An 11,300-nucleotide genomic window follows, 5' to 3' on the forward strand; every position below is an offset into this window, starting at 1 on the left:
TTTCAACGTTTTTCTTTCTTATTTTTTTTTATTTTCGACCTTTTTCGACGCGCTTTTTCTTTTTCATTTCTACGCTCTAGTTTTTAGGACATAGATTTTTATTTCAAAATTTCGACAAAAATTATTGTAAGCGATTGGATCAATAGACACAAATTTTCTGGTTCGTAGTAATAGTTGGATTTGTTAGTGGTGAGTTGTGGACTTCCGATTTAAAGGGTCATGGCTACCTGCTGCATCTATTGGATATTCAAAACATGGGCAAAATCAGAAAAGTCTATTGATTTGATAACTTATATAATTTTTATATTTATAACTAATAGGATATTCAGTGAATGCACTGAGCAAAACGTTCACCACCTTTCATACGTTCACCACCTGTAACTTGATTAAGACATCTAGCCAATATTGTCGCCGTTGATTTTTCTTTAGAATCATCATCTAGTCAAACAAGTACTCCAATTCAAATTTTCGATAATCCATTTTTTGAACCCGACTTCACAATTGAGAACCCAGAGGATATTCAAGGACAATTCCATGATCCCGAACCACTAATCATTCCTCTTGAACTACAAACCATTAAATCGAAATCCTCTAGTGATTCGTATTCAACAAATTCAATTATGGAAGTAACGGAACCTCAAAGTATAGAAGACCGAATGAGAGCCATACGAACGGGCCAAGGTCACGCCATTATTCAGCAAGATGTTAATGCGTCAGATTTTGAAATCAAAGGACAAATCCTACACATGGTCACTAATCAATGCCAATTTAGTGGTACAACAAAAGAAGATCCAAACGAACATCTTCGAACTTTTAATAGGATTTGTAATCTATTTAAAATCCGAGAAGTTGAGGATGAAACTATTTATCTTATGTTGTTCCCCTGGACTTTAAAGGGAGAAGCCAAAGATTGGTTAGAATCGTTACCTGAAGGAGCGATTGATACATGTGATGTTTTAGTTGAGAAATTTCTTAAAAGATTCTTTCCGGCATCTAAAGCCGTGAGACTTCAAGGAGAAATTGCCACGTTCGCACAAAAGCCAAATGAAACATTATATGAGGCGTGGACAAGATTCGAAAGGATGTTGAAAGGATGTCCTCAACACGGTTTAGATACTTTTCAAATAGTGCAAATCTTCTATAAAGGCGTCGACATCAACACACGAAAAGACATCGACACAACAGCTGGTGGTTCCATTATGAAGAAAACCGCAACCGAAGCTCACAAGATAATTGATAATACCGCCTCCCACTCTCATGAGTGGCACTAGGAAAAAGATATCTTTCATTCATCTAAAGCGGCTAGAGCCGATTCTAGCCATGACTTTGATTCTGTTTCCACAAAATTAGATGTTTTCGAGAGACGAATGGAAAAGTTGACTAAAGATAGTCACGTAATACAAATCAATTGTGAGCAATGCGGTGGACCACACTTAACGAAAGATTGTCACATTGAGCAAACGATGTAACAACGTGAGAATGTTTCCTACATGAACCAAAGGCCGGGAAATAATTATCAAAATAATTATCAACCACCAAGGCCAAACTTCAATCGAAATCAAAACATTCTTTACAATTTAAATGGACTTAACAATAACTCGTATAACCAACAAGGTCCGAATAACCAACCAACTCAAAATAACACTTTCAATCAACGAAGACCTGGTTTGTATAAACCACCACAACAAACCGAAGAGAAAAAGTCAAATGTGGAAGAAATGGTACAAAAGCTAGTTGAATCTCAAACACAATTTATTGCAACTCAAACCTAAACGAATGAGAGGTTTGATCAGTCATTTAGAACTCAACAAGCTTCGATTTTGAATCTAGAAAAACACGTAGGTACTCTTGCTAGCATGATGAGTGAGAGGGAACAAGGAAAGCTACCAAGTAATACTGAAGTAAATCCTCAGAATGAGAATGTTAATATGGTGTCAACAAATTCTGAAAAACCAGCACCAGAAGATGGGAAGGTTTTAGATGTGAGTAACAATGAAGAAGTTACAACACCACCACCACCTGAGTATGTAAAGCCAGTGGTGGCACCATACAGACCACCCATCCCGTTTCCAAGAAAAGGAGTTGAGTATGAGCAAGTAATAAGTAATAAAGTTTGTGATACCTTTGGAAAGAAGAAGAAGAAGAATAATAAGAAAGTGCAAGAAACTAAAACTGTAAAAATAAACCCGGTGAAGACAGTTCCACCGAAACTTCCACCTAAGTTGGGTGATCCAGGTGAATTTATTGTTCCTTGTCTACTTAGTGATTGTGTCATGTATGATGCACTAGCAGATTTAGGTGCAAGTGTGAGTGTTATGCCTCTTTCATTATATAAGAGATTAGGAGTAGGTGAGTTAAGTCTAACGAAAATGAGTGTTCGACTCTTTGATCAAACCATTAAGCACCCAGTTGGAATTTCTGACAACCTACCCGTTAAAGTAGGTAATTTAACCTTTTTAGTCAAATTCATTGTCATTGACATAGAAGAGGACTCAAATATTCCTCTAATTTTAGGTCAACCATTCTTAGCGTCCACCGGGGCGTTAATTGATGTAAAAGAGGGTAGAGTGACACTTAGTAATGGTGAAAAATCGATCACCTTTGTGATTCAAAAGTCTAAATCTCCACCAACCAAAACAGTTGAACCAATAAATACGATTGGTAAGAACCATATTGTTTTACCAACTCCAACGGTAGTACTTAACAATAATAAAATGCCTAAGTGTGGGGAAGATGAAGTAACACCTAATGATGACCTAATAACAAAGAACCCCGTTGTTGATACGAAATTAAATGACCCCATTATTAACAGTTCAATGAAGAAACTTATTAAACGGATTAGCAATGCTAGAACCAAGGGGAACTCTAAGTTATGTAACCGGTTAGTATCAAATCTATCGCCTAAAGAAAAGGCAAAACTAGTTGAATTTGTGGATATTACACAGGAATCCGACCAATGGCTTAAAGCAAAAGTCACAGATATGGAAGTTGATTATGGTCCAAGAGAAATTGACGATGAAGTTAATCACAATTTCGACACCACAGCTACCTAAGTGTGGGGAGATTCAAATGTTCTAAAAAAATAATGTTGTCTAGAGTTAGTTGTTCTGTTCTCGTGTAGTTCCGAGAATGGAATCCGATTGGTCTTTTCCACTAGCAGACACTAAAGAACTAGTTTTCTCCCCTCATTCTGAATTTTTTATTTTTTTTAGGTTTTGTATAAAATTAATATGCATTTTAAATGTAAGTTTTGTGTGAATTTTAAAACAAAATTTACTTTACTTCATTAAGTTTAAAAAAAATGATTTCTAAAATTCATCGTGAGTTAAACACTAGGTCGTAGAACTGAAATTGCTTTACCCAAGGACGGGACGAAAAATTTTGTTATCATTATTTTTAATATTATTGATCTAAAGTATGCAAAAAAAAAAAAAATATTAGATTTTATAAATTTTTGAACGTGGGGTTATATACCAAACTTCAAAAATATGTATATATATGTTTGTATTTTATCATGAACACAACAGGGTAAAATAGCGCACTTTCAAAGACTGACATTAAGTTCAGCAAAACTACTAATTTTAACGACAAGACGTAAAATATCAAATGTGATATAAAATAATATGTTTGAAAACTCGGTATTTTTAATCATTTTTCTATGCTAATCACCCTCATGAATTTAAATTTTTACTGATTTCTTGCAAATGAGGGCATTGTAAGATCTCAAGTGTGGGGAAGGGTTATAAATTCTCTCGGGTTTACACTTGGTTTAATTACCAAATTTTGTGAAAATTTAAAAAATTTTCAACTAAATGAATTCAAAATCATATTTATACATATTTACGAACGATAAAACTAGGAGATAATACCGAAATTATTGTTGCCTCAGAAAGGATATAAATTGAGAAACAACTCAAAAATGCTTGAATTCATTTAAAATGGAATAGAAGAGAATAAAAAGGCAAAGAAAAAAATAAATAAAAGCTAAGTGTGGAAAGAATGCACCAAGTTCTTTAAAACATATATCACATATTTTTGTATAAGATTATTGCAGGTACTTTTGTTTTGGATGATACTAATCAGTTTTACCCGATTTACTGTAATATATTTGAAAGAAAGATGGATCTACAAGATGAATCAATTCCATCATTAAAATGAAGTAAAGTCTTCCAAAAAAGACACGCGCTTCTTGATTTAGGTCAGAAAGTTGTCGTCCGGACCAGCTGTAGGTTGACGAAAAATCTAGAAAAGTCATCTCTAAAATCAGCAGGAAATTCACGGACCTCAGCATCAAACAGGGTCGCCAAGTGGTCAGACTTATCCTAACCATGAGAGGATCTGTCTGGTAAAATAGGGAGGGCGTCGTGCAAATTAGCTTGATAAGACTAATGAATCAGACCCCCGGAAAGGATAATCTCCTTAAAGATTAAAAATCAGTTTTTAAGCCTGATATTACTCAATCCTTGAGATTGACCTTAAAGATTGAGAATTACAAACTCATAGAATTCGATGATATTTAAACTCGAGCTTTAACGAGAAAATATTTTGATCAAATTAAAACTGATTTGTTTTCTGAAAACCTATTTTCAATGCGTTCATTACCATTGAATGTAAAATCCTAAGAATTCACCGGAATTCATTAGGTCACCTGAACCAAATCGGGTGTCAACCATAAGAACGGTGGTTGCATAGCATGGTCGAAGACAGGACCTTGTGCCAGACCGAAAAATTATAGGGTGATCTTTACTATTTCTTCTACAAAGGATAGTAATTGCATCCGACACATTTTTGACTATAATTATCTGCATGTCATGAGACATTGCCTTAACAGTTGCTTGTTCATCGCTTTCCTTTACAACCGGATGGTAGTTTACCGAAAGGTAATATACGGAGCAAGTAAACTGGACGTGTGCTTTCCTAATACAAGGTTAGCAAGTGGGTGACACAAAACCGCAAAGTTTTGAGCTAAAATTTTAAAATCTGAAACCCACAAAATCCACAAAAACATTTTTGCAAACACCGGTGAAGGGTTATTCCGGAAAACTTGTCTAGGGTAAAATCTAGCTTAAATTTTCAAAAGATCAAATGTTTTCATAAAGATCCAATTTTCTTAAAGGATCTAAATTTTTATAGTCATGTGAGACTGTAAACCACATCGTTACTATCATTGTTTATACCGCCGTATCATAATCACTTATGTATAAAGTGTGAAGAATAAAGAAGTAATTCTAAGTGTGATTTTATTTCAAGTTCTATATTGCTTGAGGACAAGCAATGTTCAAGTGTGGGGATCTTTGATAGTGCTCCAAATGAACATATATTTAGTATCAATATCCTTCCGATATGTAAAATTTTCAGTTGCAATTGTTCTATTTTCAAGTAATATTCATTTAGATAAATAAGTGTGAAGACAAAAGAAGAAAAGGAAGATTTGAAGATGCAAACGTCCAAAAAGCTCAAATGTACAAGATACAATCCAAGTGGTTCAATTTATTGATGATTAACGTCTAAAAATGACAAGAGTACAAGTCGCGAAACGCAAAGTACAAGATATCTAAGCATACGAAAAGACGTTCGAAAATCTGGAACCGAGACATGAACCAACTATCAACGTACGAGTCAACGGAGCTAAAATTACAAGTCAACTATGCACAAGAATATAATATAATATATATAATTCATAATAATAATATAATATAATAATAAATATAATATAATAAAATAATAAATCAAATAAGTGCTCCGTATATTAATTGAATGGACGTCGGCAGCTGGTATCAACAAACTTCTCAACCAATTTTCAAACTCAAAATAGTGAATTATTTGTGCCTATAAAAGCAACACATGCACACAGATAAATGTACACCTTCTTCAATATATTTTCTCTATTTCTTTCTGTAATATATATTTATATTTAATATAATTATTAAGTTTAAGTTAATACTAATAATAATTGGGTTATTGTAAGAATGTTTTACGGGTTTTAAAGACGAAACTCTGTCCGTGTACGCTACGCTATAAATAATCATTGTAAGTTATGTTCTTCATTTTTAAATTAATGTCTTGTAACTAAGTTATTATTATGCTTATTTGAGCCGAAGTAATCATGATGTTGGACTAAATATTAAGATGGGGTTATTGAACTTTGGACCATAATTAAGGTTTGGGCAAAAGATCGACACTTGTGGAAATTGGACTATTGACTATTAATAGATGGGGGTATTGTCTAATTGAGTGACAACCCATTGGAGTATGTCGAACCTATCTTCAAATTAATTAACCTAATAATTAATAATGATTATGGTTGTCCTATTTAGTGACGTTCATATGGAATCTATTATAATAATTTAATTAATTATTCGGGTTGGGTAATTGATTATTCAAACTGATCAAGTGGGTAAATGAATATTCATATCTAATCAAAACAGGGGTGAATTACATACAATGATAACTGGTGTAATTGTTGACAGAAGTGATAACTGTGTCACAGTTTAAATCCTTAATTAGTTGAAATATTTGACTTCGGGTATAATTGTAATTTGACAAGGACACCCGCACTTTATATTTATGACCGATGGACTATTATGGACAAAAACCAGATAGATGTATCAAATAAACCAGGACAGAAGACAATTAACCTAGAGTAATATATTAAAATCAAAACATCAAACATCATGATTACGGAAGTTTAAATCAGCATAATTATTTTATTTCATTTCGTATCAGAATTTTAATTATCGCAACTTTAAATATTGTTATTTATTTTACGCAACTTTAATTATCGTCATTTATCTTTACGCTTTATTAAAAATAGACAAACCGGTCATTAAACGTTAAAACCCCACTTTTATAATAATAATATTACTATATATAAATATATATTTTATATAAATATATATTTTATATAAATATAGTTGTTAAAAATATAGTACGTAATCACTAGCTCCCTGTGGAACGAACTGGACTTACTAAAAACTACACTACTCTACGATTAGGTAAACTGCCTATAGTGTTGTAGCAAGGTTTAGGTATATCCCATCTATTAATAATTGAAACTTGTGTAAATTGTACCGTATTTCGTATTAAAAATAATCGTATTTCGTACCCCTCAGCTCGCACATCAATTCTCGTTTCACTTCTAGATTCTGGGATGCCTTACAAGAAACTCTAGGAACCAGATTATTCATGAGTACCGTGTATCATCCACAAATCGACGAACAAAGCAATTGTAAGATTCAAACCTAGGAAACCATAATACGAGTTTATGTTATCAACTTCAATTTTACTTGAGAAAAGTACTTGCCTTTAGTCGAATTCTCTTACTAAAAAAATTTTCTTTCGTGTATTAACGCCGCACCTTTTCGAAACTTTATATGGCCGCAATTATTGTTCTACTATTTGTTGGGCCGACGTAGGCAACAATCAAACCACCTAACCCGAACCCATCCTGTAACACCCCGTTATTCCGTACACGCTTAAAGGTACACACCTAATCAATTGTACGTCTATAACTTGCTCGATATGCGGCTAGAATAGCTAACTTGTTAGTTGTGTGTGAATGTGTATATAAATGTATATATATGTATGTAGATGAGTTTGGGTAGTGTTCGGTCTCGTGAGACTTAGATTGAGGCTTGGACGCATATTGAGGAAACCTTGGAATTGTGTATAATAGTCGAAGGGGTCTGTTGCAGTCAATTGTCGCGCCGCGACAAGGGGGTCCGCGCCGCGGCCCACCAAAGGATTTTAGAACAGGAACCAGCCTAAACTGAATAAACCTTTTTAGTGTATCGTCGCGCCGCGACGATTAATGCCGCGCCGCGGCAGGCCTGCTGGCCAGATTTCGGATTTAGTTCAAATTAAGGGATTTTGAGGGGCAAAATGGTAAATAGACGTATAGATCATATGGGTGCATTAAATCTGGTCCACTAGATCATTTATTTCATTTTCCTTTTTCCTTTTTCTTCAATTTCTCTCCCAAAACTCTAACACCCAATTTAATTCAAAGTGAGATTGAGAGAGGAAGAAGTGAGGGTTGATCTTTGGAGCTAGTATTAAAGTTGATCCTTGTGACTCTAGCTACGTGGTGATAGTCTCGGTAAGTTCTAACTCTAAGTTTCGCGTTTTAATTGATTATGGCTAGGGTTTTGGTTAATAGAAACTTGTATGACCCATTTGGGAGTAAAATGGGTGAATTTGGGTTAGGTTGTTGTAATGAAACCCTAATGGCCATAATCTAGGATTTTGGTCTTTTAATTGTGAGTTTGAAAGTGTTAATGGTTTTGTAAGCATTAAACACTTGTTAGAATTGAAAGAGATGTCAATTGGGTCAAGAATGTACTAGTTGACCTAGTTTGGGTAAAATGGGTGTAAATTACCCTAGGTGGATGTCATTTAAGGCTAGTAGACTTTAATGCACTAATGTTGGTAATTAAAGTCGAGTCTTGGCCTTTAAGGGGGCGGTTGTGGTGTAGTTGGGTCATTCAATGCGAATTGAGTCATTAAATGCCCAAGTAAATGTAATGTGGTTAATTCCACTAGTTTATGTATTGAATTGGTACTTAATGTAATAGGTACTTAGCTTTGAGTTGGAAGCGAATATTCATCATCCTTGCGTTAAGGTGAGTGGAATAATTATGCGTGAACGTATATAATGTATTTATTTGTGTGGTGTGAATGTGGAAGTGTCGCGGTGTTCAAGACACCACATTCTAGGTAACGAGTAGTATTGTCGCGGTGTTTAAGACACTACTCATTGTGTGATTGACTTGTGGTATTGTCGCGGTGTTTAAGACACCACAAGGTCATGAGAGTGGAAGTGTCGCGGTGTTCAAGACACCACTCATTGTATTGAATGAAGTGTGGATCCGTCGCGGTGTTTAAGACGCCACATTGTTGTAAGGGTGAGTTAGTCGCGGTGTTTAAGACATCACCCGGGGGACTAGTGATTACGCGGTGTGTAAGTAACACTAGTGGATGTTATGAACTCCAACGGACTATCATGTACCGTTCTCTTGTATACTTGGTTAACCATGGTTGTGCGAATTGTGCTTAGCATATTATATTGTGAACTATATGCTATTAGTGTTGCTAGCTTAATGTGGAACGTGGGTAGTAGTTTATGCATGATCGATTGCATGTTGTTGAATTGCTAGCTTGTATGTGGTATTGTGTAATTGTATGCAAGTAAGTAGATTATATATGATCATGTATAATTATTGCATTCACTAAGCGTTAGCTTACCCCTCGCGTTGTTTATCTTTTTAGTTGCAGGTGAGGATAAAGGGAAGGGGATTGTTGGACACTAGATGTCCTTGACGATGTGCTTGTAGGAGCTTTTGGAAGTTGACCACCTTTTGGGTAGTTTAGTCCCAAACCATGCTCGTTGGGTCGTTTGGTTTATAAACTATCATTGTATTCGGTCAAACTTGTATTAACTTAATTAATGGCCTTTGTGCCTTTTGTAAACATTGGAAATGGTTGTACGTATTAATGGAACTTGTGATTTGGTCTACATATTTAATTGGCGCATAAATGTGTATATATATATAAAAAAAAAAAATTTATCGTACGGAGTACGGGTTGGGTTGTTTCAAGTGGTATCAGAGCATGGTCTAAGGGATTTAGGTGACTTGAGATAGGCGCCTAGACTTAGACTTTTGTGTGCGTATTGTGCGGGACTTGTAGGACTTTGGGTCGGACCGGGTCTTGGTTAGCGCATAGGTTTATATGAACTAATCATGCGTTATTGTTTGTATTATATAGCAATCATCAAGCGGAACGGACGTTGTACTAGCAAGTTACGCGACGTGCTCGCGTAGTAATGATTAGCTACCCTTACTACGGGTGCAAATCGTGTCAAACAAGCGATGTACGACGATTGTCGAGCGAGATGGAGTGGTATGGTGTATATGTATATATGTGTCATGTCTTTAGTTTCGTTGTTTAATCTTTTCCGTTTTATAGAATGAAGATGAGAAACGGACACGACACCGATATTGGGGGCACGAGCGAGGACCCCGAGTTCACGGCCAAGGTTGAGGCCATCTTTCAGCGCCAAAAGGCAGAGTTTCGCGAAGATGTTAAGAAGATGTTTCTCGAGACGATTGACGAACAAGTCGTCACTTTGATTAAGGAGCAAATTAAGATTGCTCTTCAAGAAGAAAATGGGGGAAGGCGTGACTTTTTCTTCAAGAACTTTAGGGATGCTCAACCTCCTACTTTTGAGGGCGATCGGGACCCACTCAAGAGTGCCCGATTCATCTCCGATATGGAGGGGGCCTTCCGTACCTGTGAGTGTCCACCCGACAAGAAGACTAGGTATGGTTGTAGCATGTTAAGGGGTGACGCGAAATTGTGGTGGGATGCTAAGATCCAACTCTATGGTGAAGAACAATGTATGGACTTCACTTGGGAGGAATTTAAAGCGGAGTTCTTCGATGAGTACCGAACTTCGGCCGATCTTACAAGACTTAAGGATGAGCTACGTACCTTGAGGCAAGGGTCGATGGACTTGAACACTCTCAAATCCGTGTTCTTGTCCAAGACGCAATTTTGCCCGGAGTATGTCGGGAATGATAAAATGTTGAAAGAAGATTTCTATCGAACCTTGAATGATAGTTATCAAGAAAAGATTAGCGTAAACGTGGTGAAGAGCTTCGATGAGTTGTTTAATATGGCGAAAGGGTTTGAAGCGATTGTGTTGAGGAAGAGAAAGTATGAAGGTTCGAGTCACTCAAATTTTTCAAGCAAGAAGTCAAAGAAAGGCCCAACCGAGAGTGTGGGGAGTGTGAAGAAAGGTGCCTCGGGGGATTTCCCCTATACTTGTCATAATTGTGGGCGAAGGGGGCATATGGCTCGTGATTGTACCAAACCATCTTCTACTACAAAATTCACTTGCTACAATTGTGGGAAGGAGGGACACAAGAAACCCGAGTGTCCCGAGTTGCGTAATGATAATGCTAAGCGGATAGAGAAGGCAGCGGGTACGGCTAGGGGTCGTAACTACTTGATGTCTAACGAAGAAGCTAAACAATCCAATGAAGTCGTTTCAGGTACTTTCATGGTTAATTCTAATCCGGCTCGGATACTTTTTGATAGTGGTGCTAATTTGTCTTTCGTATCTCCAAGATTTGTGCCTAAGTTAAATAAACCGCTAGTAAAGTTGAGTCGTCCGGTAGAAGTTGAAATAGCGGATGGCAAGACGGCGCTAGTGGTTGATGTGTGTAAAAATTGCAATGTTGTGTTTGGCGCCGAAAGTTTCGAAATTGATCTTATTCCGATGACTTTGGGTGATTTTG

The 11,300-nt window shown here is 36.2% G+C and overlaps 1 non-coding gene across 1 annotated transcript; it reads right to left on the bottom strand.

The window, feature by feature from the left end:
• Positions 1 to 1,004: 1,004 nt before the first annotated feature.
• LOC139865288 (small nucleolar RNA R71) lies at positions 1,005 to 1,111 on the bottom strand. The gene has a single exon (XR_011764812.1). It is a non-coding gene; the product is annotated as a small nucleolar RNA R71 (small nucleolar RNA).
• Positions 1,112 to 11,300: the final 10,189 nt, after the last annotated feature.

This window comes from Rutidosis leptorrhynchoides, chromosome 8, assembly GCF_046630445.1.
Source record: "Rutidosis leptorrhynchoides isolate AG116_Rl617_1_P2 chromosome 8, CSIRO_AGI_Rlap_v1, whole genome shotgun sequence".
NCBI lineage: Eukaryota > Viridiplantae > Streptophyta > Magnoliopsida > Asterales > Asteraceae > Rutidosis > Rutidosis leptorrhynchoides.